Source organism: Hordeum vulgare, chromosome 5H (genome assembly GCF_904849725.1).
Source record: "Hordeum vulgare subsp. vulgare chromosome 5H, MorexV3_pseudomolecules_assembly, whole genome shotgun sequence".
NCBI lineage: Eukaryota > Viridiplantae > Streptophyta > Magnoliopsida > Poales > Poaceae > Hordeum > Hordeum vulgare.
In genome coordinates this window covers 390,741,992-390,749,885 of record NC_058522.1, presented here as the reverse complement: position 1 = coordinate 390,749,885, position 7,894 = coordinate 390,741,992, and positions in this window count along the sequence as shown.

The window sequence follows — 7,894 nt, the reverse complement described above, 5'->3', positions numbered from 1 at the left end:
AATCCTAGATCGGAGGGGAGTGTCGGTGGGGTTTGTGACGGTGGTGAACTTCGTCATTCGTGCCCCGACCCCCACCTCTATTAGTATAGCACGGTTCATAGGGGCCTACCAACCATAATAAGTTGGGCGCCCTATGTGGACTAGGAGTCCGGTGGGCCGTGTGGACCCGTTGGGTCCACATGGTACAGATCAACCTAACAAGCACCAGTCCTGAGCCTATAGGAAATCCTTGTCCACCTCTTTCAGAATTTTCTTGGGCACCTTGAGCACCGTGAGAGCAAAGGTGGGCAGAGCAGTGAGAACTGACTGCACGAGCACCCCACGACCGGCCAAATTTAGGAGCTTGCTCTTCCATCTTTCCAGGCGCGAACGCACTCGGTTGATGATGAACTGGAGGTGCACCATGCGCAGCTTTTCTTGCGTGAACTTCAATGTTTCATTCAGAGCAATTTTACGGCGCCTGGTAATCCTCAAAGATGAGCAAAATTACGAATAAAAATCTGATGATTCATCTAAGAAGGCAGTTGGTCCTTTTATATTTGACTAGCAAAACGACCGTGCGTTACAATGGATAGTAAGATTTCTTACCTGAGATGTATCATTTTGATCCAATTTTGATTATTGATGGTGTGCACTTATGACCACACTCAGGTATCATCGACGTGCTGTTGTTCGATATTGAGGAGGCCGTGTTTATAAATTAAGTCTATTAAAAAAATCTATATGTATATCCATCACATACAATAGATGAAAACAAATTAAGATTGTACTTATGAATTCAACTCTTATCCTCAAACAAAAAATTCACTATTAACAGTCAATTACTATCCGATGATTAGTTCAGATGTTTTTAAAATAAACCTCCATGTACTTTTGATGTTCATCAATTTTATAAGTGCATGTATAACCTATAAAAAATGTTTGTATATTCACTAAAAAAAAGTGTAGTCCATTGATCAAAACGCACGTGAATATTGTAAAAAAAAGGCACGTATGTAAGATCGTAGATTATAAAATATGTACAAAGAAAGAACCTAGTGCAAGTACACCATGCCCAAAGATTATAACATTTCACAAATATTGATGCTTAAGTTTAGATGTTACAATACAGATAATCGGTACGAAATAAAGACAAATATTGATTAGCATTGTATCCTATATAGTATTTTAAAAATATTTAACATGTAAAATAACAACATATTCGAACTCTACACATTTTTCTAATCAAGTTTAATATATAACATGTTTAAATTGGATTTACGGTTTAAAAGATACTGTTATTTGAAATACATATCTATTCTAAATGGACTTGGGGTAATTAACGCATATATGAAGGGTTTACGTAAAATTAAAAAAAACGATTCACTGTGACTACAACTTGGACCGCGGGTTATTTAGCATGAAAGTAAGGGGGTCTTGTGTAAAATGTGGAAAAAACGTTTCGGTCTCACTTATAAACGGACTACAGTTTAATTAAAGGAAACTACAGGGGCCTTTCTGCAAAACAGCAACAACGGACTACAGAAGGAGTAGCTACTTTATTATTAGGAAAAGATATTACGGTATGTTCCCTTATGTGTAATCAATAGTCCATCACCAAACGACAATATCATGATCGATCGAGTTCTAAGGAGAGTCCCTGATTGATCAAAGATTGGTTTTTTGAGATTTTCCTAAAAAAGGTGGGACTAGATTTTCCTTGTTGTGACAGAGTATCAAAGTATTTTGGGCTACAAAATAACCAAAGCACTTTACAAATTATTTCTAATAGAAATAATTCATTTTTAATATGAAGGTAACCTTTTTTTAAATGAATATGAAGGTAACCTTAGATACGTGTCGTGGGTATAAGTCTGACAGTAGAAGTACGGGGTACGAAAGTATATGGGCACAGCCTTAGCTACGGCGAGGATGTATGAGTTCAGGCCCCTCTATGGTGGAGGTAAAAGCCCTACGTCTCAGTGCTCGTGGGAGCTTTGTGTCGAGTGAATAAAGGGATTACATTAAGTGCCAACCCCTGTATCAGTGGTGAAGGGCGGCTTATATAGAGTGTACTGCCCTTCATAATGGTCCGGTGGACAGGGGTGGAGTAGTGGCGAGTAAACACCGGCGTTACTGGTAACGTAACCCTTAAATGCTAGTTATGGTGTATGAAAACGTATGAATGTTGCCCTCCTCGGAGGTTACGACGTTACAGAGTGGATTCCAGTCGGTACGTTAGATATGCTCCGAGTGGATCGTCGCCGACTGGATGATGGGGCGTCCTTAGTTCAGTCGGAACTGTCTAAGGGTCTTGCCCTCTATGAAGGGTACTCCTTGGGTAGGACCTATAGGGCAGACCTATGACCCTACCCTCGGACTATAACCCCATCATTAGTCCACGAATGGATCGGGGTTGGAACGATGAAGTGATGTCCGGAGTTTGGAACCGACTGGTATTGAGGTGATCTTTGCGTTGTCTGCCTCGATCCATTTTAGCTTTGCGGCAAGTGATCCGAGTGAATATGCAAGCGAAACGAACCGTGAGGGACCGTTTGCTTCCGCGGAATCTTTCGACGTGACCGGTCATACTAAGAGCGCCGGATTTTCCGAGATCCTCAAATTTCGGTTGCCGCGCGCTCACCGGGGATGACGACATCGCCATCGAGTAGATTTCGCCTCCTCGATTACCACGACGCGATCTTCTCCACTAATCTTGCAGCAGCCGGTTGGGAGGATAAGATCTTGGGCCCACCTGTAGGTGACTCAGTCGGAGGCCTATTAAAGCCTTCCCGACAGACCTTCCTGTTGCCTGCTCGTCCTCCTCCCATTGATCTCCCCCCTCCCCCCCCCCCCCCCCCGCAACTCCCTGCACACCTCAAGCCACCTCCTTCCCCTCCTCCTCTACGGATCCGTCGCCCTCGCCATTACGAAGGGGCAGACCAGCAAGCTCGAGGCGAAGAAGAAGAAGAAGGGGGCGGCCTCCACTCAGCGGCGTTAGCGGGCGTTGCCGGCGGGCTGGATCCAGGGGGACTTCCTCCCCTCCACGGTGAGGGAGAACGACATGCTGGAGCTGGTGGAGCACGGCATGGTCGTCAACAAATCTTGGAGGTTGCCGGAAGGTGAGATGGAGCCGGCGCCGAAGGAGGGGGAGCGCGTTCTGCTGCTCAGCCACGTGGCCAGAGGTTTCTCCCTGCCTCCCCATCCTTTCTTCCGAGGTATCATGAATTACTTGAGGGCGCAGCTCCATCACTTTCCGCCGAATGCGATAGCTCACCTTTCCGCATTCATCACCCTCTGCGAGTGCTTCATAGGATGTCCTCCCCACTAGGGGCTCTTCAAATATGTTTTCTTCGCTAGATCTCGAACTGTTAAGAAGCTTAGCCAGCATGATGATAAGACACACATCCTCCAGCTCTGCGGGGGTTTAGGATTTCAGAAGAAAACGAAAAGTAGTTATCCCTCCCTTCAGCTATCCGAGTCGGTTAGGAACTGACAATCGTCCTGTTCTATTGCCAGGACATTGCCTGCCCGAATGCTTCGAGTGGGTTACCACCCTTCAGTTTAGACCGTCCGGGCCCTCCTAGGAAGCTAGCGCTCTCTAAGGGAGAAAGAACCCAGATCCAGCCTTTGATCGACGCGCTGATAGCCGTCGTCCGGAAGGGAGTCACCGGCACGGACCTGTTGGAGACTTTTCTGGGTCGAGGCATCCAGCCGCTCCAAGCCCGAGACCACGCAATGTGGCATTACACGGGGCCTTCGGATACCACTCGGTCCCATCCCGAAGACGTGAGCGAGGAGACCGTGAGTGCGTGGGTCCGCAGCATCACGGGCACATGTGACAACCCTGTGGGAGCTCGGCGGGTGAGGGCCTTCCGCGCCCAAAATCCTCCTCCGAATGAGGCGAGTACATGTTGTCGAGTGCTTTTAACCTTCTCAGTTTTATTGCTTTTCTTGTCTCGTAGACTGACGTTGCCGATTGTGTTTTGTGCAGGAGTGGACGAACTGGCATTCTGCAGGCTCAAATGGGAATCCGGTCGAGGAAGAAGAAGGCAGCATGGAGGGTAGCGCGGGTAGTGCCGAGTACGTCTCTGACAGTAGGGAGACGGAGGAGGAAACAGAAGAGGAGGAGGAGGAGAGTGAAGAGCAGAGCTCGTCACCCTCACCACCAGAACACCGAACCAAGCACCGTCATGACCCCGCTATTCCGTCGGCTCCTCCCGTGGCCCCGAGTGCTCGGAGTGTGAAGAGAACCATGGGTTCTTCTGCCGAGCCCGTGGATCAGCCGTCCAAGGTGGCTAAACCCAGCGGGTCTAAACCTCGGAAAGCTTTGTCCCGGATGAGGATCGCTGTTCCGGTCGCCTCAGCGTAAGTATCTTTGCTCTTCCAACTTCCTTCAGTATCCGATTGGACTCTTCTTTTTGGGAATTCATGTTTACCCGTCGAATGGATTTCACTCAATAGAGCTGCTACCTCCGCCACCTCTCTGCCGCATCAGGGTGACGATCCCATGGACACTGATAACACCGCCACGTCCCAGCAAGGTACGTTGTCATGACTCCGAGAGCTGTATTACCGTTTCCCGAGTGTTGTCTTTGATCTTGATCTTTTTCTGTATTTTTATTTTGTTCAGTCGGGCTTCCTTCGGAGGTGATCCATCTGGACAACGACGACCAAAGGATGTCGGAACTAGCTTTGGCACCTGTCCTTGGGGTTATCCAACCTACTGCCAACCCCGCCATGAGCGTGCCGCCGACTGAGACGATGGTCTTCATGGCGGAACCGACTGGAGCAGAGCTCGGGATGCCCAAGGAGCTCGGGATACCTGGGGTGCCTTCTGCCACGCCGGGTCCGTCGACTGTTCAATACGATGCCCGACGCCTCCCAGAAGATCAAGTAGGAGCCGCCAAGGACGCCATGGTACAAGTGGAGCTGATGGTGGGCGAAGCCAAAGGAGCATATGACTCTGTTGCGTCCCTATACAAGAAGATCTTGGAGCTTCGGGATAATATCCGAGTAAGTGCACTAGTAAGTGTTTACATTCCTCTTGGTGCCCACTGGGGGTTTTGGCGAGACACTCGGATACAGTAGGTTAATTTTCCAGTGGGTTCACTCCGAATGAACCCAGTGGGTGTAGTCCCCGAGACTTCTGCCGAGTGCTTGCACCGGTAGTTGTCTTTATATGTATTTTCCATAATCTCTACAGATCAGAGCTGATCTGCCCGAATGGTACCAGTGGGGGCACGCCGAGTGCATCCACTGGGTGTAGTCTCCGAGAGTAATGTTATCTCATAGTGTTGTTGGTTTGCTATGAAGCTCAATGGGACCGACCTGTTCGAGCTTCATACCAGTGGGGTCACTCTCAGTGAACCCACTGGGTGTAGTCCCCGAGACCACTGTCGATTGCTTGCATCGGCAGGGGTCTGAAGAATCTGTCGAGACTTCTTCCTTGTTGAACCTGGCTGATCCTCCCTTTGTGTCTCTTTGACAGAAGACTTGTGAAATGGGATCGGCCTATAATGCTCTGAAGGCTGAGAAGACTCAACTTGCTGCCGACTTGGAGGTAGCTGCGAATGATCTGGCTGGCATGAAGAAGGCTCTCGGTGAACTAGAAGTATCTTTGGAGGAATCTCGGGGGACTAACAAGGCACTGCTAGCCGGGGTAGAAAAAATGAAGAAGGAGAGATCTAGATGGATGGACCAGCTGAAGTTAATGAACGCTCGGTGCAAAGCACAGGAGAACTACGTCGGCGACTGGGTGAAGAAGATGGTCGCACTGCTTGGTGGTAAGTTGCTTGCCGAGTGCTCTTTTGACTTTGGAGTTCACTCCACGCTTATTTTCTCCCTGTCTTTTCTTTGCAGATTTCTGTCGGGACGTTGAAGCCGAAACTGCCGAAATTGAACGGTCGCTTGGGCAACCGAATGTTCCACTCGGTGATGAAGCTAACCGGGACATGTTCCGACTGAATTCCCGCCTTAACAATGTGGGTCCTTTCATTGGTCGCCTGAGAGGAGTTGTCGGCCAAATTGTCAAAGAGTTGTGGCCTGAAGATGACTCCCGGAATGAGATAGAGAGGTTGATGACTCGACTGGAGGATGTTCCAAGCAGAGTGCTGGCAGGGAAGAAGTCTGCCGCTCGGTGTGGCACGGATGTGGCGCTGTCTCTGGTCTGAGTGCATTGTAAGGAAGCCCGTGAAGACAAGCTGAAGACGTTGCAGGTCGCCAACACCAAGAAGCTTCGATTTGAAAACTTCATGGAGACCTTCCTCGACAAGGCCACTCGGATTGCAGATGGAATCGACCTCGACACCTTCGTGGAGCCTACCAGCCCCGGCGATGCTTGATTGACTTTATGCTGAACGCGCATTTACCTCGGTATGCCGAGTGGAGTTTGTATTAAACTTTGGCCACTGTTGTTGGCCGGTACATTCGTGTCTCAGTGTGGATAAACTTGATTCACACCGAGTCGACTGATCGTAGAACTCAATTTGAATTCGAACCGGATCTTTTGCTCTTCTTTCGCTGAGTTTTTTCTGACACGGTTTTGGCTCGTGGTTTTTGTTTAGGCGACTCAGCTAAGCCTCTGAGTGGAACTCGAGTGCCCACTCGGAGGAAGCTCTTTACTTAGGCGACTCTGGTTCGCAGCTAAGTCCCCGAGTGTGACTTTTCGTGCACACTCGGAGCGAGTTTTTACTTAGGCGATTCTGGGTCGCAACTAAGTCTCCGAGTGTGACTTTTGGTGCACACTTAGAGCAAGTTTTTACTTAGGCGACTCTGGGTCGCATCTAAGTCTCCGAGTGTGACTTTTGGTGCACACTCGGAGCGAGTTTTTACTTAGGCGACTCTGGGTCGCAGCTAAGTCTTCGAGTGTGACTTTTGATGCTCACTCGGAGCGAGTTTTTACTTAGGCGACTCTGGGTCACAGCTAAGTCTCCGAGTGCGACTTTTGGTGCACAATCGGAGCGAGTTTTTACTTAGGCGACTTTGGGTCGCAGCTAAGTCCCCGAGTGTGACTTTTGGTGCACACTCGGAGCGAGTTTTTACTTAGGCGACTCTGGGTCGCAGCTAAGTCTCCGAGTGTTATTTTCGGTGCACACTCGGAGCGAGTTTTTACTTAGGCGACTCTGGGTCGCACCTAAGTCTCCGAGTCTGAATTTTGGTGCACACTCGGAATTAATTTTTTAGACCGAAGTCTGCAAACGAGGAATAATTTTGAATCGGCAAGAAATTAGTCCGCTTTGTATTACTTCGATGACATTTGTTCTTTACATTGTCTCTGTCGGTGGTTATGTGTAGAAGCGCTTCAATAGATCTCCATTCCATGCTCGCGGCTCGTCCGTCTCTCTGTCGAGGTTGTAGAGTCGATATGCTCCGTTGTTCAGCACCTCAGAAATGATGAACGGTCCTTCCCAGGCGGGAGCCAACTTGTGTGGTCTTTGTTGATCCACTCGGAGCACCAGGTCGCCTGCTTGGAACGTGCGGCTCCTAATGTGCCGCGCATGAAATCGCCGCAGATCTTGCTGATAAATTGTTGAACGGATCAATGCCATCTCGCGCTCCTCTTCTAAAAGGTCTACTCCGTCTTGCCTGGCTTGCTCTGCTTCGGCTTCGGAGAAGAGTTCGACTCGTGGAGAGTTGTGGAGCAAGTCACTCGGAAGGACTGCCTCTGCCCCATAAACGAGGAAAAACGGGGATCGTCTTGTCGACCTATTCGGAGTTGTTCGGAGGCCCCACAGCACCGAAGGCAGCTCGGTGACCCATGTGCCGGCGGCATGTCCAACTTCCCGCAGGAGTCGAGGCTTCAACCCTTGAAGAATGAGTCCATTCGCCCGCTCCGCTGGTCCATTTGTTTGGGGGTGCGCAACGGATGCAAAATCCACTCGGATACCTTGGTCTGCACAAAAACCTTTGAACC